The sequence below is a fragment of the Sphaeramia orbicularis genome, chromosome 21 (assembly GCF_902148855.1).
Source record: "Sphaeramia orbicularis chromosome 21, fSphaOr1.1, whole genome shotgun sequence".
Lineage (NCBI taxonomy): Eukaryota > Metazoa > Chordata > Actinopteri > Kurtiformes > Apogonidae > Sphaeramia > Sphaeramia orbicularis.
In genome coordinates this window covers 39,419,308-39,441,179 of record NC_043977.1, presented here as the reverse complement: position 1 = coordinate 39,441,179, position 21,872 = coordinate 39,419,308, and the positions used below count along the sequence as shown (strand labels likewise).

The following is a 21,872-nucleotide window of genomic DNA, read 5'->3' as shown; positions in this document are numbered from 1 at the left end:
TTTTCATCTTTTCATGGTCATCAGATATGACCCATTTGGACGTTCAGAGGCTCTGTAGTGAAACACCGTCATCTTCTACAACAGTGATTCACTAGTAAAACCCATGGAGTTGGATCAATGACAGTGGATGGACACACTTGTTTTATGTTCAGTTAATGATATCTTTGCTTAAAACGCCACTTTTTTCTCAGTTTTCCTCTGCTTTGATGTAATAACCTTTGAATTTACTCTGAGTTTTCATGAATTTCTAAATTAAGAATACAAAATTAAATTATAGGAAAATACATGATTTACAGTGAAAATACAAAATACAGAAAGTAATATGATAATACGGGATGATAAATCACTCAAGTAAAGGTTAAATAGAGAGAAAAATTTATTGGGAACTGCCACAAAAGTAGACCTGGGTCTTTAATAATAATAATAATATAAAAATAATAATAATAATAATAATTGTAAAAAATTATTATAAGGGCCTTTCAGGACACCCAAGGACACCATACAACAAGATAAAAACAGACAATGCATAAAATACAAAGATGTAACAAATAGATAAAAGAGCAATTACAATATATAGGACAATGAAAATGTAAAATGGAGAGTAAAACTTATGGGGGTAGGCTACTCTGAAAGTATGTAAAAGAATACCTTATGGGTTAAGATGCAATCTGGATATGTGGGAAGTATGTATAGCATTAAAACAATAGTTTAAGGGAAAAAACAGCTTTAGTGTGACCTCCGTTTGCACTTAACATGTCTTTAACCCTTTTGTTCAGATGATATGAGATTTATTGCATTAATTTTCTGATGTTTTATACCAGTCTTACCTTCCCCTTGTTAACTGTGAATGAGTTATACATACCATTAGCCTCACAGAATACTTGCCTAAGTCATATTTTTTTCAGATCGTAGCCAATGATGCAGCAGTGGTATGAGAGTAAACTTATGCAGATATCACAATTTGGCCAAAAATATGACTTAGGCAGTTATGCTTTGAGACTAACGAATTACTCGTATTTTGTCCCAGCTGGACTGCTGTAACTCTCTGTATGTTGGCCTGAACTCTTTAAAACCGCCTGCAGATTGTGTTCACTGGCACAAGGCGCTGGGATCATATCACTCCTGTGCTGGCCTCCCTCCATCGGCTCCCTGATTCTATAAGAACACATTTCAAGATTTTATTAATTGTTTTTAAATCATTTAACGGTCCAGCTCACAAATACCTCAGTGGATTTTTGACTTTGCACAACCCTGTGTGTACAGTTCGGTCCACTTGTCAGCTTGTTCTTGATGTGCTTTGTACTAAACTAAATGTTGGTGCAGACAGAGCCTTCTCTGTGGCAGGGCCCAGACTCTGGAACGCTTCCACGCATCAGGACTGCTGACTCACTTCAGCACTTCAAATGTCTTCTTAAGACACACCTTTTTGCACTGGCTTTTAACACAATTTGAGTTTGGATTCCATCTGGGCTGGTTATTATATTGTTGTTGTACTTTATTGTCTTCTAATGAGTTGTGCTGCTTCTTTCAACAGTTTTTGATGTTTTTATTGTTATTTTATTTTTTTACTTGATATTTTAATCTTGTACACCACTTTGAACAGTGAGACTGTTTTTAATTTGTGATATATAAATAAATTTTACCTCGACAGGTTTCATTCAACACGTCAGATGTTTGTAACTGTTGGTGCTTCCTGTCACGGGGTCAGGGGTCATAATAAACAGTGACTTTAACCTTTACACAACCCGTTTAATTCAGTTTTTTGTGTGTCTTTTAAGGCTGAGCACATATTTTCTGTATTTCTTGTTGTATCTGAAGAGAAGAGAATGAGGAATAAACATGTATGCTCATTTCAACCCTGATAATCAACAGAACTAGAGGTGCCATAAGACTTTTGCACAGTACTTTGACTGTGTATCTTACTCAAGTTACAACCTACAATTCACTTTAGATGATTTTATTTGACATATGCAACAGATTGTAGTCTGACATCCAGCCCTTCCTGTTCCTTGTAAAATCTGGTTGATGAACAACCTGAACACAGCACCTAAGGTTGGTTTGTCTGGTTTAACCTGTCGCAATGCACATAACAAAAAACAAAACAAAACAAAACAAAAAAAAAACAAAAACCTGGGACTGCATAGAGAGCACACACTGTATCCACATACAGTATTCTCATGTTCCAAGTAATACATGCATGAGGTCATGCTGCAGGATTACATCACACAGAGCTTTTGTAACTCTGGCTGATAGTTTGGGGTTTGGTTTACTCAAACGACCTCAAACTTTAAACAGTTTTGTTCTCTGACTGGTTGATGAAAGCATGTTACCCCAGTAACCCCTACTCCAGTGTTTTCAACTTTGGGGTTGCCTGAAATTTCTAGTGATTGATAAAATAAAAACTTACTAATAAAAAATATATGGTGAGTTGACAGAGACAATCCCAATACATAAAAGACATGACCAAACTCTGAAGCTGAAACTGAAGCACTGTGGTACTGTTTATCTTCAATGTTCATGTGGTCAGTTTCAGATGCTGCAGTTCTTTCATAATTCATAGTTTGAGTTCTTGTTTGTTCAGTATTAATTGTCAGCCTTGTAAATCCAAGCTGGACTGACTGTACACATCCTGACCAAGGAAATAAAATTCTCACTTTGTGCAGTAATCTACACCTGGCTTTTCTGCCTCCGTCCATAATAATATACATTATGTAGTCTAAATGTCATCTAAAATTTACATTTATTTGCGACATAGTATAACAAACTATTACATGAGCCAAAAACTAATTTTAGCACAAAAATGTCTCCGTTTTGAATGGCTGGGTTCGCCAGAAGTTTGTGATGTTAAAATGGGTTCACAGCCAAAAAAAGGTTGGAAACCACTGCCCTACTCTAATAGCCCACTAATGTATTTCAGCAGTGTGTCCATGTGTTGACTGATGGAATAAAACAATATAAAGGTAGTCAAGGAACTTTTTAGAACTCTGCTTTAGGTTATTTGTAGGTGAATATTTTCTTTTTTCTGAACCTTTTAGATTCAACATTTTATTTAGATTTGTCTAATATGGACAAAATAATAAAAACATTATTAAGAGAATCAAGATTTTAGTTAAAGTCCAAAATACATGTGTATGTGTTAAAGTTGCTATGGCTTATTCACTGATTAGTTTATTGAAAGGAAAATGAATCATTAGGGTAAATATTTTAATAGTTGATTATAATTTGATGATTGTTCAATAATTTCCCCCTAGGATTAATAAAGAATTCTGATTTTGATTCTAAAACAAGACAACTAAAAGTGTACACCAACTTGCTTTTCATGTCATATTTGCTATCTTTCCTCTGCTGTTTATGATAGTAAACAGAATGTCATTTCTTTTTAGACTCACGGATGAATACCTCAGGATGGATACCATAACACAGGGGTGTCAAACTCATGTTAGTTCAGGAGCCATATTCAGCTTAATATGATCTAAAGTGGGCCGGACTAGTAAAATAATATAAATAATAGGATAATAACTTATGAATAATGCCAACTCCGAAGTTTTCTCTATGTTTTTGAGTGAAAAAAGTAAGATTCTGTAATGAAAATGTTTACATCTACAACTGTACTTGGACATAACATGAACTAATATAAACACTCTAAAAATTCTTAAGAAAAATAAGTGCAATTTGTACAATATTGCACCATAGTTTATCATTTATACATGTGCATTACACCTTACAGATCACAAAGGATCTACAAATACACAAAACTTTTAATAACAGGCAGAATATTATTAAAACTCCGCATACTTCTATTAAGACATTTAAGGTTATTCATGTTTGTTCAGTTTATTTACTTTTTTGTAAAAGGCTAGTCTGTAAATGTAAACATTTTTGTGTAATTTAACTGTTTGGTTTTTTTTACAGTAAAACAAAGAGGAAAAATTGGTAGTTTTCATTATTTACAGGTTATTATGGTAGTATTTAACTGGTCTGACCCACTTTAGATTAAAATGACCTAAAATCATTTCAACATCCTTGATTGTTAATATCTTCAGTGTAATTTTTGCATTGCACAAATTCATCCCAGGGGCCAGATTGGACCCTTTGTCAGGCCGGTTTTGGCCCCCGGGCCGCATGTTTGACACCTGTGCCATAACATTTTCAGACATTTAACATGTGACACCTAAAATGTCAAAAATATTTGCACTAATCAGGTATATTAGCCCAAATATTTTTCTCTCCCTCTTAAACTGCTATAGAACTGAGTTGTCTTTGTCTCTGTGTGCACATGTGTACATTAGTTTGTTGACATGCAAACCCATGTGTGTGTGTTTCCATCAGCTGGGTGGAGGAGGACCCAAAGGAGATCATTCAGTCTGTCTACGAGTGCATGGAGAGGACGTGTGAGAAACTTCAGCAGCTCAACATCGACATCTCCAACATAAAAGGTGGGACAGTGGTGATGTAAACACATGATGTATCACGACTGTTCACTGTGGGTGGAGTTACATACATTTTTTCTCTTAGCTGTGGGGGTGACCAATCAGAGAGAGACGACCCTGGTTTTGGGACAAAGAGACTGGAGAACCACTGTACAATGCTATAGGTGGGTACATTATAACTGTAATTTCACAATAAATGATTGCATTTATACACTGTTGCCCATACAGTTGGAATAATTTTGTTTTCAGGTGCATTCTTTTTCATCCTGTTAATACACATCAGTAATGACCTTTGACCTGGTGTAATGATTGCATACGGAGTCCCAGTTACACTTAATCTATCAAGAATAAACCACATTGTCACGATCATTTCATGACAAGAGGTATTTTCTTCCATTTTATTGGGCAACAGTGTATTTAACCCTTTCATGCATGAATTATGAGAATCTTAGTCAATATTTTTTCTTGATGTTTTATTCCTCTTTAGGCATGAAAAAGACATGCAAATAATTTTTTTTTTTTTTTATGAACCTATTTTTCGAGGAGTCACAAAAATATCCACTCAGCTGGACATTATGCATTTAATTTTGAAGCAAGAAACGTATTTAAAACTCATCATCAGAAAGTGATATACTGTGTGAAAACTATGAAATAAAACATTTTTAATGCTGCTAATTGCTAAATCGCTAATGTTTTCTCACATTTTATCATACTCTAATACTAGTTATTTCTCATTTCATGGAGATAATATCCTCCTGAGACCCATGAATTTGACAGTTTTAGCTTTTTTACATTAAAAAATTGTCTTGATTGGAAACTGCATCATGCAACAGTTTTTTCAGATACATTTTTAAAATAATTTTTATTTATTGATTGATTTTGTAATGGAATGTCCTTTGCAATGGACAGCATTTTTAAAGTAAAACTGTCAAACTTTTGTCCCCTACAGAGGAAAAAATGCATTGCTGGGTCTCAGGAGGATATGCACAAAAAAACCTTTTTGTTTCAGAAAACTGTTAATTACAGTCTAATAACAATTAGCAACTGATTGACACTAAAACATGTTACTGCAGATCAGGTTTATCATGAGCAGCAATGTTCCAATAATTGTATGAACTGCAGTGTTTGGGAGGATGCATAAGAGTTCACTGTGTTAGCTGATATGGAACTAAAACAACAAAACCCATGAATATACAAGAGAACAGCTGTAGAAAAACTGTCCACTGTAGTGACCACTATGCATGAAAGGGTTAAAATAGAAGCTTAAAAGATTATCAGCCAAATTCAATAAAACGTGTGCATGTTACCAAAAAATTGTGGTGTTCACTGCATAATAAATGTAATACATATTATAATGTGTGTAGTATCAGCTTATAAATGTCAAATTCAGTATTTTTTTCAAAACCATCGTGGCAAGAATACAGGTATAGCAAAACTGTATTTTCATTTGTAATGCCAGTACATTTAATAAAGATCTGTTTTGAATTGTCCACTCCAAACAAGGTCAATATATCTGATTTACTACAAAAGCTACCTTAGTTTGGAAGATAAAACTGAACGTGTGAACAGCCTATTAATATTATAACATTATACTATTCATTATTAAACAAACAAAGGTTCAGTTAGTCAAACGCAACAACCCAGCATTCATAACATTAAAAAAAGGCAACAAAATCACACAGATCCCCTAATTACTCATTATATAGACAAATGTTGACAGTGTTAAGTGATATTTGGCTCGCTGGCAGAGACCACATGCAATTTCATGGCGCAACTGGTGTAATGACAGTAAAGCCTATTCTTTTCTATTCTATTCTATTCTATTCTATTCTATTCTATTCTATTCTATTCTATTCTGATAGATAGTCCATCCTTCCAACTTTTGACTTTAACAAGGACCACAGAGATGTGGTAAGAGGTCACTGTAAAAAAATCTGTAATTTAACAGAATTTTCAGTGTTTATTTTACAGATTTTTCCTGTATTTTTAAGATATAGAAAAATATCAATGAAATGACAAAAACAGACTGTGATTTTACATGTCAAATGTAAAATAACACAAAAAAACTATAACTGTGAATAACCAATTTCAAAATAAATTTCAGTTTTTTAAAAGAATTTTTTTCTTTTTTCACAGAAAAATACAGTTAAAATACATTTGCAAATGTATCGTAATTTCACAAATATTTTTTTTTCTATTTATGAGAATAAACTGTTAATTTAAAGTTTAATACTGTAAAAAAAATAAATAAATAAATAAAGCGAGATAAAATTACTGACAATTAACCATAAAAGAAGTATTTGTTCTGTAAGTTTAACAAGACTTGTTTGTTAATTGACAAATATCTTGTGTAATTATGGGAGGTTTCACAACAAAAATGTTGAATAAATGTGTTTTTGTGAATGTTTAACATGTATAAGCACTGATAAACTGTCCAAATACAGCTTTTATCAGTGGATTGTACAACTTAGTCTCATTGAAAATTATTTATATATATAATATATATATATATATATATATATATATATATATTATATATATATATATATATATATATATATATATTTATAGGTAACTTGATTGTTTTAATACATGAAAATATTCTTTATTAAACATTAAAAAGTCAAAAAAATATTCAAAATCTCATGTAAAGTTAGGGCAAGAAAATGTATTATAATTATCGAAGATTACCATATTTTTATGAGATGGTTATTTTCCCTTATTTAACAGTATTTTTTTGGTACCCCTGCTGCCGGAATAGACGGTCTTTATTTATTGATTGATTGATTGATTGATTGATTGATTGATTTATTTATTTATCCCTAAATCAAAAATTACAGTGTAGCAGCAGCATGCCACACATTCAGTAACAATATAATACCACAGCAAACATGAGTATTCTATTCTATTCTATTCTATTCTATTCTATTCTATTCTATTCTATTCTATTCTATTCTATTCTATAATGTGGTGTGGTGCTAAGTTTACATCCATAAAATAACTCAGATCACCAATTGGCTATAGTGTGTTTAGTTAGCTGTTATACTGTGTGTTCAGTTGTTTACAGCTGCGGTGAGAACAAAGAAGAGGAAAAGTTGTTCTTATGCAGGCAGGACATGTTATGATGAAGAAAAAGCATCGACACAAAGACAGTGCGGTGTTTATGAATATGTGGCTTTACAGCTACACACCGTAATATGACAATAAAGTGATACCATGTAAGATAATAATAATAACTGGTGATTATCAGTTACTTGGAATTGAAAGGGATATGATTGAAGTTACATGAGGAATTTAAGTCGATACTAAATGTAGCTTGTTAAAGTAATGCTGAAGTGGTGTGGTAGATATCAAAATACACTTGGTACAAGCATTACAACAACCCTAAGCTTTTTTTGACAATTATGTGTAAACTCTGTTCTTTTTTGCCTGTAGTCTGGTTGGATCTGCGCACACAGTCAACGGTGGAGAGACTCATTAACAAAGCTCCAGGCAAAAACAAGAACCACCTTAAGGTACGAGATTACACTCAGGAGGGAATCTCTTAACTTTTGTTTCTGCTTCAGTTAGAGACACTGAAGTTTCTTCCTGCTCATGCTAAGTATTGGTGTTTCTTTTCTCCAGCACAAGACGGGCCTTCCCATCAGTACTTACTTCAGCGCAGTGAAGCTCCGGTGGCTGTTGGACAACGTGGATGAGGTCCGGCAGGCGGTTATGAGTGAACGCGCCCTGTTTGGGACGGTGGACTCGTGGATCATCTGGGTAAGAATCCAACACCGGAGAACTGCATATGATGCTGTTGTGTTTTACCTCCAAAAGTGATCCAGTGGTTTTATTTGTGAGTCAAATGTAATAATAATGACTAATAATAATAATGGATTAGATTTTATATAGCGCTTTTCTAGACACCCAAAGCGCTTTACATTATTGATCCATTATTCATTCGCTCTCACGTTCCCCCTCTGGTGGTGGTAAACTACTCCTGTATCCACAGCTGCCCTGGGGCAGACTGACAGAAGCGTGGCTGCCAATTCACGCCTACGGCCCCTCCGACCACCACCAAACATTTATACGCATTCATACACCAGTGTGAGTGGCACTGGAGGCACGGAGGGTGAAGTGTCTTGCCCAAGGACACAACGGACTGACTAGGATAGAGCGGGATTCGAACCGCCAACCCTTCGGTTGTTGGACAACCCGCTCTACCACCTGAGCCATGGCCCCAAATAAATACTCTACAAATACAAATACAAAAAATAAAACAAATACTCTAAACACAGATGCATAAAAAATTAATACATTACTATAATATACTTCTATCCTCATTTCCTCATAAATCTTCAAAATTAAAACTTAAATTATTTTGTTCTCTTGAGATGACAGTGGGTTCATTTATGTGCAGTTTGATAAATTTATTGATTATTGATACTCATTTTGTGTTATTACCCCGCCCCCCAAACGGGAGGTAAGGGGTATTGTTTTTGGTTCGGTTTGTTTGTTCCTTTGTTTGTTTGTTAACACTTTAGCAGCAAAACTATTGGTTGAATTCATGCCAAATTTGGTTTATAGATTGTCAGTGACCCAGAATAGATCTGATTACATTCTAGGAAAAGTAGGTCAAAGTTGAATTTTTTTAGGAATTTTTAAAATCTTTTTTTCCTCTTCCATTTACTTATAACGGGCGACATTTCAAATGTCTATAAAAAAAATAAATTTTGTTTCAATTTACTTCAGACTTGGCACAAATATAGAGGCAATTGATATTCTGACACCAGCACACGCATAGACATGATGACGTCAGCTGGATCAATGCCAAAATAAGCTTCAATACATGGGTTTGTTGTGTCTGGCACCACTGGTTCTGAATTTAAATTAGTAGCTGCAGTTGGCATGATCATCCATAGCAGTAAAAAATAATTGATTAATGAATCATAAATGATTAATAAGCCTTCATAAATGCCTCCACTTTGACACAGTAATTTGCAAAATAATACTGACCATAAATCAATGAAAACAAATTATACATATATTTCGATTTCCCGGAGTTTGCAGCTCAGTCCTGTGTTCTTTTGCCTTAGTGTCTTACAGGAGGCAGGAATGGAGGCGTCCACTGTACAGACGTCACAAACGCCAGTCGTACTATGCTCTTCAACATTCACACCATGGACTGGGATCCTGAGCTATGCAGGTAAGATATGCAGGTTTCAAAGCACTTTGCTTCCTTGCTTTAAGCCTGTTAGTCCTTGAAGGAGTATAGGTCACTGATGATATTTCTCCACCTCCTCCTAATTCTAAGGTGGTTGTTTTATCATTCAGTATATCTGTAATCAAAGTTCTAACCTGTAAGTGGGGGATTGGCCTACCTAGATGTTGCTTTTTCTGTCGGGGGTGGGGTGGGGGGGTCCCTTAGCCTTCTCCCTCCCAGGCTACAAGGCAGTAGTTGAACCATTTTTAGTCTGTTCCCTCCCCTGAGACCAGTTTGCCATGGGGGACCCTACCAGGAGCACCATGCACCAGACAACATGCAGTCGCAGAAAAACTATTAGACCATCAAAAGTCATCAAAAACAATGGTTATGCAATCAAGTACTAACTCCTGTGTGTGTCATGTGACTAAAACAGACAGAAAAGGAAACATGGAATGTCTAAAAGCACTGTTTTTGTCAGTACAATGCCATAGATATTGATGTAAGAACTGAAGTGATTTTGGTTATTATCAAGAAAACATGGAAAATGTGTAGATATTGGCTCTGAAATTGAACTCTTATGAGCTATTTTTGTTGTTATCATTATATTTGTCCAAACAAATGTACCTTTAGTTGTACCAGGCATTAAAATGAACAAGAAATTGAAGAAAACAAGGGGTGGTGTAATTATTTTTTCCATGACTGTAGCTCTCAGGTTCATAGGGACGTGCGAACCTCTCCTCCACAATAAGGCGGTGGTTCAAGGAGAGGCACATTTCAGTAATATTTGAGGTGTTATATAAAGAAAGAAATATTGGTCACACCTTAAGGACATGAACACATAATTGACACATAAAACATGATGTCATTGGTTTAGAAGGAAACAACATTACACCATGAAGATATCCACTATAAATATACTTCAAATGACTAAATAAAGTCTGTCTTCCCTGAAACACCCATAACTTGTTCTTGTGTGCACATGAATATCAAGGTCTCCACTTCTTCTTCTAGGTACTTTGATATACCGATGGAGATCCTTCCCAAAGTCAGAAGCTCCTCAGAAATCTATGGCCTGGTGGTAAGCTCCGATAAACATTGTGTGTACATGCATGTTTTTATATGTCCTGTTTGTTCAGTGCTGCTATGATAATGACAGCCTTTTATCTGAAGATAGACTTAGCAGGAACCAGCTCGCATAAGGTTTTAATCTCATTCAACGGTTGTAAAGCCATAATGAGACTGTTCATAGCTGTAAACTATTCTGAATGGAATTTCTCATGAAATGTTTAGTGACAATAAACCCCGATAAGACGCACTGTGTTGAACTGGTAGTTGTAGTGATGATTTTTCCACATGGTTTAGTTTTTAAAGGGCTGCTTGAGGTGTCAGGTTTAGTCTGAAGTTCAGGACTGAATTGTGTCCTCAAATCCTCCAGTGAATAAATGCATGTTACGTACACATCATCAGGTCTGGCACCATCTACTAATATGGTGGAGTAGAAAAAAACACTGGGTTATTTGGATTGTTTGTAGTTTTTCAACTCATAAAGACCCAGTGCTACTTTTGTGGCAGTTCCCAAATGAATTTTTCTCCATATTAATTCTTCATTAAGTGATTTCACCATTTATTATATTATTTTATGTATATTGCCTTTTTCACTGGTATTTTCCTATATTTAATTTACTGATTAGTAGATGTTGATAAAAGCTCAGATTAAAGTTGGGGGTTATTATATCAAAACAGAGAAAACTGAAGAAAAAGTATATACAAATAAATATATATACAGCTAAAACCTCACAGGATCTATGAGATGTAATGATTTATTCAAAGGGTGACTCACATTCTGTATCGTGTACTGATCCAGAAATATATAAAGCAAAGACTCTATCAAACTCTTCCACATTGTCTGGAATGAAACTCAGCACCGTCCCTGACCTATACACTTTTGCAGCTCCACCCATATGTAATGAAAGTACCTGCATGTAATAAAAATATCAAATTATGATCATGGATGAATTTAAGAACATGACTACAGTATCTGTCTGGTATTTTTTATGATAATGTAGTTCATATATTTCTGTTGTTAACCATATTACAAACAATCAGATCCATCCATTACATGCAGACCTCATTTAGAGTGACTTTTACGGTAAATATGTTAAACCAAAATATCAGAATCAGAATACTTTATTAATCCTGGGGGAAATTATTGGATGTTACAGTCACTCCATTCAAGTATAATAAAAAAGTAGCAGGAAAGAATTATCAATATAACTGAAAAATAAATAAATAAATAAATTAGTGCTGTCAAACGATTAAAATTTTTAATCAGATTATTAATCACAAGGTTGCTGTGGATCAATTTCGATTAATCACGATTAAATATCATTCATTTTTAAACTGTATTAATCCCGTGTCATTTTGCATGAGCAAACAGACTCAAGAAAGAAGGGAATATATATACACTTAATGTGTTTATTAAACACCTTCAACAGTTTCAACAAAACAACTTGAAACAACTGTTCCATCTTGGGTTTTTTTGTCCTCATATTTCCATCCAGAGGGCCAACGTGCTGTTTAGTGTCTTCTGTCTTTATTTGTTGGTTCTGCTGCCTGTCACTACCAGATCAACTGCCCATTTGTTCATGCGCAACGGTAACTCTACTGGGACAAACTACCCCAAATGCATTGGCAGAGTCATCCTTCTTATTTATTTTATTTTTAAAATTTGTTTATTCATTCCAATCTAAATGATTGGAAAGGAGCAGGATGAAGAAAACTTATAATACTTGCCCCTTTCTTGAAACATCTGCTTACATCAGATAGGTTGCCATTACAGCTATTACAGTAAACAGTTTACATGACAGTCAATGCAAATAAAACAAATCCAACATCCATAACTTAAATGATTTCATTACATGCTTTTATAAAGCTTCTCTGTTCTTTCCTTATACAACCTTTTAAACTGAATAATATTTGTACAGCTCTTCTCTTCCACTGCCAAAGAATTCCACATTCTGATATACAACAACAGAAACACACATTTGCTTTACACTGGTCCGAACCCTTTGCTGTTTAAAATTAAACCTCCCTCTATGTTCTTCATCCTGTGATACTAAAACAAATAATCTCTGCAAATCTGCAGGCAGAAGTTTGTTTCTCGCTCTAAACACAACACACACACATGCTGCAGATGAGTTCATTGCATTAAAATTTTTAATCAGATTAATCATGATGATGGATTAATCTGTGTTAATGATTAATTTTGAAGAAGAAATATGCATAATAATATAATATTAAAGGTTTTCCTCCTTGTACAGTACAGCGTAAGCACTACCTCATGTGCAAACAGGAGACAAATTTTATGATTTGCTCTCCAAAAGTTGCTTAACAAAGCATGCATGTTGAAACGTATTATAAGGACAACTCTGAAAGGTTCCAGTTAAAGAGTCACCGTTAAATTCTGTTCTGTGGTCTCACCCTGATAAACATCCTGATAAGATCCCAGGTAATTTCTTACATTACACCATAGTTATAAACACAACAGCTGTGGTTATCTCAGCTATTGTGACGTAAACCTGTGAAGCTGAGCTACGACAACACACCATTGACGGAGACTCGGTTCACAAACACTTTGGCTCTGTTATCTGCCGACCTCATGGCTTTTTGACTGTTTTTATGCAACACACACCTCGCTCTGTAGTCCAGAGGTCAGCAGCAGCTGCGTCTGTATCACTGTGTTTGTTTGGGTCAGATGTAATTGTTTATTTATTTGGTCCTAAATGAAAGCTTGCATTTCACATAAACTTTATGTGACATGAATTTACAATAAAGAATCAGTCAATATGTCGAATAATAAAGACACCAGTTGCCACATGTGCCTCCCTGTATAGTTTTAACATATTAAATAATGGTATAATCAAATAATATCAATAATCAGTTACCTAACATTAAGATTTTGGTGTTATTATGTCATGTCTTTCCTGATATGTCCTGTTTTATTGAATACTTTCTTCTGTCTTTGCTCCCAAAGATCTCCAATAAATCTCACCAAAATAGGCTTCAATATGATCATTTAATGAATAATTCCTCAAGTATGAAATTGAATTGATGCTCCACACCATGATTTCAAAAAACACAAAAAAAAACGTGGCTCTGAAAACTGCCTATTTTAATGATGAAGCAGTTTAAAGTGAGTACACTGACAATTTTACATTTATTTCTGTGTGGTAATCAGTACTGAACTTCAATATTTTTATAGCACTGGCAAAGTTGTTGATATTTTCATTGATTTGTAGCAAATTTTGATACGTGTATGATTATAACACACACACACACACACACACACACACACACACATACACACACACACAGACAGTTTTTATTTACATTCATCAAGGACATGATGTTATCAGACAACTTCCAGTTTTGGTAACTAGATTCATTTTTATGTCATAAATTTTCTTTGAGTGTAAAAAAAAAAAAATTCATGTAAGTTGATGATTTTTGTTTGACTTGATGTTGATGAAATAAAATTCAACCCAGAAATGTGGAACTACTGCAGCGATTCCTTTCAAAGGGAAATTGTGTGCACAAACTCAGCTCCATCTAGCTACTTTACATCTATCCTTCCAAAACATGGCTCACTATAATTAAACATAATGATAAAGCTTCAGTGATATGTGGGTTGTTTTTTTTGTTTTTTTTTTAACAGCTTCTGGTGTCAGTCAGTCATTTTTGTTGCAGTAGAATGATCAGCTTTTGTTGGATTCCTGCACTTGACCAAATGTTTGATTGTCAACAGTAGCCTCATGTGCTACGTACAGTGCATGGAAGTAAATATTTAAGATGTCACATGTTGTTTTTACTCTTTATGTTGATCATATCTGTTTCTTTTTTTGTCTCCTCCAGAAATCTGGCTCTCTTACAGGGGTTCCCATCTCTGGGGTAAATACTTTTATTTATCTTGTAATATCTGTATTTGTTTAGGGGTGTGTGTGTGTGTGTATGTGTATGTGTGTGTGTGTGCGTGTGTGTGTGTGTGTGCGTGTGTGTGTGTGACCATTTTAGAATTTAGTATGGATCCCCCAGTTTTATTACACTGACACTTATCACTTATCACACTGATCAAGTGAAAGTGAACGACAACATGAAAAAGTAAATTTGCACACATCATTTATCAAATGGGCTCCTTTTTTAGTAGAACTCTTATCCTTTTTAAAATACCACTTATAGAAAAAAGTTACAACCAATTTTATCGATTATACTTTTTACACCATAGCCAAAGCTCAAATTTGACGTTAAAAATTATATCTAAAAATGTGAAAATTTACTCAGTGTGTTGATTAAATAGATGAAGTTTGAAATAATAGATATTCATTATTTTGTGAATATTATTGATTATTTATGAGTTTGAACATTTGTGAGTTGCTGTCCACATTTACCACAAAAATACCAATTTTTAATTTTCAAGTTACTTGTAATTCAGATATTTGAGAAAAACTTTCAGGAAGTAATGATCTTTTGATACATTTTGGCTGATGCATACAATGGTAAAGAGTCGTCCATGTGTTACTAGGGCAGCCTGTCCACGTGTTACCACATTCTCATGTCAATGAAACAGAGACTTTTCAATATTTTACTTCAAAATTTATTTCCAGCATAGTTGAACATAATATCTAAAAGGTTTTGTCCTACTTGGTATCAGTTTCTGTCGAGAACCGCATGTTTTTAATGTTTGTGTAAAGCTTTAAAATTGGATGTCCTTTTCAAGTCCATGTGTTACAGAGCAGCAATTTGACATTTTTCACCTAAAAATTTTATTTCCCCAAATTTTGGTATACATAATGTTAAAGTGTTTATAAATACCTACTCAAATATATATAATACATGCAAATAAGTTACTCTGCTTACATGACAGAGACTGTTGAACACAAAATGTGTCCGCATGTTACCGCTCAATCAGACCCATATTCAGATCAGTCTGTGTACTTACAGTAGGAGTCATCTGAACCATTAAAACTCAAAGGGCTACTTAGGATGTTTAATAGTGGGGTTTGTATGAAGTACTTCTCCATAGTCGGTGTACTAGATCACAGGTGACAAACATGCGGCCCGGGGGCCAAATCCGGCCCGCCAAAGGGTCCAGTCCGGCCCTGGGGATGAATTTGTGAAATGCAAAAATTACACTAAGATATTAATAATCCTTTTAGTTCAGGTTCCACATTCAGACCAATTCAATCTCAGGTGGGTCAGACCAGTAAAATACTATCCTAATAACATGTAAATAATGACAACTCCAAATTTTTCTCTTTGTAAATGTAAATATTTTCATGTATTTACACTAAAAGTATAATTTTGCAAAAAATGTGAATAACCTGAACAAATTTGAACAACCTGAAATGTCTTAAGAGAATAAAGTACAATTTTAACAATATTCTGTCTGTTATTAAATGTTTAGTGTATTTGTAGATCCACTGTGATCTGTAAGTTATAATGTGCATGTGTAAATGATAAACTGAGGCAGAATAGTGTTAAAATTACACTTATTTTGTCAGTTTGTTCATGTTATTCACATCTTTTGAAAGGATAGTTTGTAGATGTAAACCTTTTTCATAATGTAAATTTACTTTTTTTACTCTAAAACAGAGAAAAGTTTGGAGTTGACATTATTTGTATATTATTATGTAATTATTTTACTGGTTCGGCCCACTGCAGATCAAATTTAGCTGAATGTGGCCCCTGAACTAAAATGAGTTTGACACCCCTGTACTAGATGATGGAAAAACAGAGTATTGACAGTGAAAGTGTATCAGTTTATGTCTGTAATATGCATAGCTTGGCCAATCTTAAGTTTCTAAACTCTATTTTGTGCTTCCGTCTATCTGCAGTAATACATTACATCTGTGTTGATTGTCCAAACCAACATCTACTGTAGAAAATGCACGGTTTAGATTTGTACTTCATACAAACTCACATAAAAAAAGAACTATCTAATATACGTTATACTTACACATACATATTTTCATGTAGATGTGATATACAACATTTGTCTGGTGTGTTTTTGTGCTAAACACCTATCAGTAGATCTAACGTTGTTGTTTCTAGTTCTAGCTCTTTTCCAATTGCTTTTTTTTTTTTACCTAAAATTAAATATAATTATGTTGAGTCCCAATTCTCCACTGAGGTTTGAGGTTTTTGTGCCTTTTCTTTTTCAGTGTCTCGGTGACCAGTCAGCTGCTTTGGTCGGCCAGATGTGCTTTGGTGAAGGTGATGCCAAAAACACGTAAGTTTGCTTTGACTTGCTGTATTTAATTCAGCTATGTTGCTAGATAAGTTTGTATTCCTCTGTGGTTACTGTTCTGTTGTTGAAAATATCTTGATGCATACACTATTTAATAAAATCTCCTGTAATAACCGGTCATTTTACAAACATTTGGTTTGTAGATTTATTGATTAACCCTCAAAGACCCAAACAGCTGCTAGAGACCAAAAGCATCTAGTGACATAAATGTCTAATAACTTTTGAGCCATTAATCCTATTATTACAGTTAAATAAAACAGGTGAAATGCAGTTTTTGGTGTTTTCATAGTCAACAGGTATGACCTATTTGAACATTCAGATGCACAAAAGTGAAAATGGAAACACCATCAACTTCTGCAAAATTGATTCACAGATAAAACCAACATATTTTGACCAATGCAGAGATTGTAGGTGATTATTTTTATGTTCAGTCACTGATATATTTTCCTGAAAAAAGGCACCTTATCTTCAGTTTTCTCTTTTTTTTATATAACAACCCTCAACTTTACTCTGAGCTTTTATGAAAATCTACATGGTCACGAAATGAAACAGAGGAAAATGCCTGATTTTGACTGAAAAATGCAATATAGAGAGGATAGTATTATAATAAATGGTGACAAAATCGCTTTCAGTTCTAGGTCTTTATTTGTTAAATACTGAGTTTGATGTTCAGTGATCCAGACTCATTTATTTATTTATATTTTTAATACTTTTGTTCAAGTCAGCGCTTTTCTAGTTACTAATAAAGCCAAAGATCTTCAACTTTCAGAGGTATCAGCTGATAAACCACCTATCTGCTTTTTCCACTTGCACACTATCACTATTACATCGACCTCTAAACAAACAAAAGCATATACAGTCTGACAGTCATGTGATCTAGCTGTTACTTGAAGTTGTCTGGTTTTCACTCTGATGCATATTTGTCATGTAAAGGTATGGGACCGGATGCTTTCTCCTCAGAAATACTGGGACCAAGGTATGATGTTTGACTCAAAAACAGCAACACTCAGCATTATAGTAAAACATACCACTCTAAGTCACCCTCTGTGTGTTATCCTTTATTATTCTAGCCCATAGGTGTCAAACATGCAGCCCAGGGGCCAAATCCAGCCTGCCAAACGGTCCAATTTGGCCCCTGGGATGAATTTGTGAAAGGCAGAAATTACACTGACGATATTAACAATCAAGGATGTTAGAATCATTTTAGGTCATTTCAATCTCAAGTGGGTCAGAACCAGTAAAATTCTATCATAATAACCTATAAATAATGAAAACTACAAATTTTTCTCTTTGTTTGAAGTGTAAAAAAAAGTAAAATTACACAAAAATGTTTGCATTTACAGACTAGCCTTTTGCAAAAAATGTGAATAACCTGAAATTTCTTTAGAGAAGTATGTGGAATTTTAGCAATATTCTGCCTTTTATTAAATGTTTTGTGTATTTGTAGATCCACTGTGATCTGTAAGTCGTGATGCACATGTATAAATGATAAACTAAGGCGTAATATTGGTAAAATTGCACTGATTTTTCTTGAGAATTTTCAGGTTCATATTTGTTCATGTTATGTTCAAGTAGATGTAAATATTTTCATTACGGAATTTGACTTTTTTCACTCAAAAACAATAGAAAAATACATTATTTATAAGTTCTTATCCCATTAGTTCTAGTATTTTACTGGCCCGGCCCACTTTAGATCATATTAGGCTGAATGTGGTCCCTGAACTAAAATGAGTTTGACACCCCTGTTCTAGCCTGTTATGTCCGACCACGGCCTGCTCACCACCATCGCTTACAAACTGGGGACAGACCGACCAGCCTGCTACGCACTAGAGGTGTGTATTAACCATGTTTGATCCTCAGCTCCGCTCTACATGAAGTCTCTAATGACGCCTCCTGGTTGATGATTTGTGCGTCCTCAGGGCTCGGTGGCCATCGCAGGTGCAGTGGTGCGGTGGCTGAAGGACAACATGGGCATTGTTCAGTCTTCCTCAGAGATCGGTAAATATGCTGGAACATTTTACTCCACAGGTGTCAAACATGCGGCCCAGGGGCCAAAACCGGCCCGCCAAAGGTTCCAATCCGGCCCGCGGGATGAATTTGGAAAGTGCAAGTTAGGGCATCAAACTCAAAAATAATATCATAATAACCTATAAATAATGACAACACCATTTTCCCCTTTGATTTAGTGCAAAAAAACGTTAAATTATGAAAATGTTTACATTAACAAACTATCCTTTAACAATAAAATGTGAATAACCTGAACAAATATGAACAACCTGAAATGTCTAAAGAAAATTAAGTGCAATTTTAACTTTATTCTGCCTGTTACTAAATGTTTTGTGCCTTTGTAGATCTGCTCTGTAATGCATATGTATAAATGATAAGTCAAGGCATAATATTGTTAAAATTGTGCTTATATTTCTTAACAGATTGCATTTTTTTTTTCAGGTTATTCACATCCTTTTGTTTGGATAGTTTGTAAATGTAAATATTGGCATAATTGAATGTTATTTTTTGCACTAAAACAATTTGGAGTTGTCATTATTTATTGGTTGTCATGCTATTATTTTATTGGTCCGACCCACTTCAGATTAAATTGGGCTGGATGTGGCCCCTAAAAGAAAATGAGTTTGACACCCCTGTTTTACCCCCTCACCCTTTAATCCAGGCTGCAGTCCCAGCTCAGATCTTCTATTTTTAATATGCGTTCCACCATCTCATCTACGTTTTGATAAAGACAATGTTATAAGACGTACAGCAATGATGGAATGTAGTGTAAGTACTTGAGAACAAATTTGTGAGACTTGTACTTTTCATCAGTACATTCAATTTACAGTTTAACCCCATTATTCAACTCTGCATCTCAGAGACAAATATTGTACATTTTCCCCCATGGTATTTGTTTGACAGTTAAATCCTACTATAATGCATGTTCTGTGTTCGTCCCGTGTCCGATCAATGTTGCAGCACAGGAGGGCGTTTGTACAGGTTTTCCTCAGCCTTCACAGGCCTGATCGCCACCAAACTCACCAAATGAATAGAAACATTACCTGACTATCTACTAGGCCCAATTTAATGTCCGTATTCAAATGTTGTGAGGTATGCTGGGTGATTTTAGCCTCTCATGCTATCATACAATGGCACCACAGGTACAATGCCACTAGTTTATATTAATTTTACTTATTTTATTTTCCTTTCTGTCCAGTGATGTGATGATTTGGAATGTTTTTGCGAAACTTAAGTGCTTCTTTATGGATTGAGTCTCAAATTCTCCTCTTTATTAAACTTAACTTAAACTTAGAATACCCACTTTTTTAGATAAGAAGTTCTGTTTTGAGATGCTTTTAAGGAACATTGTTGTATACTTTTAGCATCTTTTTAAAGTAATGGTGATGTTTTTATATGCATGGTCTTATTTTTGTGTTTTATGTGTGGTTTTAGAACTGACTTTTATTGTGTTTTCTGTGTATTTTTAGTGTGGATGTATGGCTGTGATTTCTATTTTGTGTAATTTCTGATGCTGCTGTCTTGGCCAGGACACTCTTGAAAAAGACATGTTTAATCTCAATGAACTATTTTCCTAGTTAAATAAGTGTTATAATAATAAAAGTTCTGAAAAGACAGAAACGCTATAAACCTATGATAATCTACTGAAACATTAAACATCCAGATCAGTGAAATATAACCTACACATTAATGCAGCAGTAAAATGATTCCAAAGCATACACTGACTATACCTTTACTACTACTACTACGAATACTTTTCATACATTTTTGCTGCAGAACTTCTTCTTGTGGAGTGTTTTCACTTTATTTTCATCAGCACTTTTAGTTCAAGGTTATTACTACTTGTTCCACCACTGACCTACAGTTCATGTGTTTGATAATAACCGTCCCTCGTCTCTCATTCCAGAGAAACTTGCAGCTGCAGCAGGCACGTCTTACGGCTGTTACTTTGTGCCGGCGTTCTCTGGACTCTATGCACCCTACTGGGAGCCCAGTGCGAGAGGGTGAGCCAGTCAGCTGTTGAAACTCTAATCCAACCCTCAACTGAAGGCCAAAAGGACAAATAGTTTTAAAAACAATGTGAATTTGTCCTTTAGTATGTTGTGATTTTATTACGTATCAAGTAAAAAACACAACTGATTATATTCAAATTGTCTTGTATACTTTTAGTTTCATTTACAGTCCTCTGCAGTGATGTATGCTTCCACACTAAGAGTGATTTATATTTATATTACAACTTTATATTTGTAGAGCGTAATTTAAATCTGATATCATGAACATTTATTTTCTTTTAACATAATAAATGTTTTATGTTTGTTGTTTTTATTAGACAAATATCCTAAATGACTGGTTTGATTATTATTCACTGCATGAGAGAAGTGCATGTGCTGTTGCTTTAGTAAATTCTCTTCAAAGTTTGACATTTTGTGCATTCAGAGATGCCCGCCTACAGATGTTGGTTGTAACCAGTATTTGCCCAGCCATTTCCTCTGACCTGGAGAACTGCCGCTAACTGGATATTTTGTCTTTCTCAGACCATTATCTGTAAACTTTAGAGATGGCTGTGTGGGAAAATCCCAGTAGATCAGCAGTTTCTGAAATACTGAGACCAAACCAAAGTCACTTAAATCACATTTTCTTCTCCATTCTGATGGTTGGTTTGAACTTCAGCAGATTGTCATGACCATGTCTATATGCTTTAATGAACTGAGTCGTTGCCTTATGATTGAATTTTTATATATTTTCTTTAACATGTAGTGGAATGGGTGTACCTAATAAAGTGGCCACTGAATGTACATGCACTGCATTCATAGGGCAAGGGACATAATTATAAATTAGAGATAAAGGTATGATATTTGGAGAATTTTAAAGTGACATTGTAGTCAGCAGTTTTGCGTCACATTAGGAACAATGAACATATGAATTGCAATTTAGTGCAAATATG

The 21,872-nt window shown here is 34.5% G+C and overlaps 1 long non-coding RNA gene and 1 pseudogene across 1 annotated transcript; one reads left to right on the top strand and one right to left on the bottom strand.

Moving 5' to 3' along the window:
* Positions 1-21,872, top strand: part of LOC115412297 (glycerol kinase-like) — a 39,028-nt pseudogene that overhangs the window by 7,713 nt on the left and 9,443 nt on the right.
* LOC115412298 (uncharacterized) lies at positions 658-21,548 on the bottom strand. Its single transcript, XR_003934326.1, has 3 exons — positions 21,538-21,548; positions 20,966-20,971; positions 658-724 (listed from the first exon to the last, which is right to left on the bottom strand). It is a non-coding gene; the product is annotated as an uncharacterized LOC115412298 (long non-coding RNA).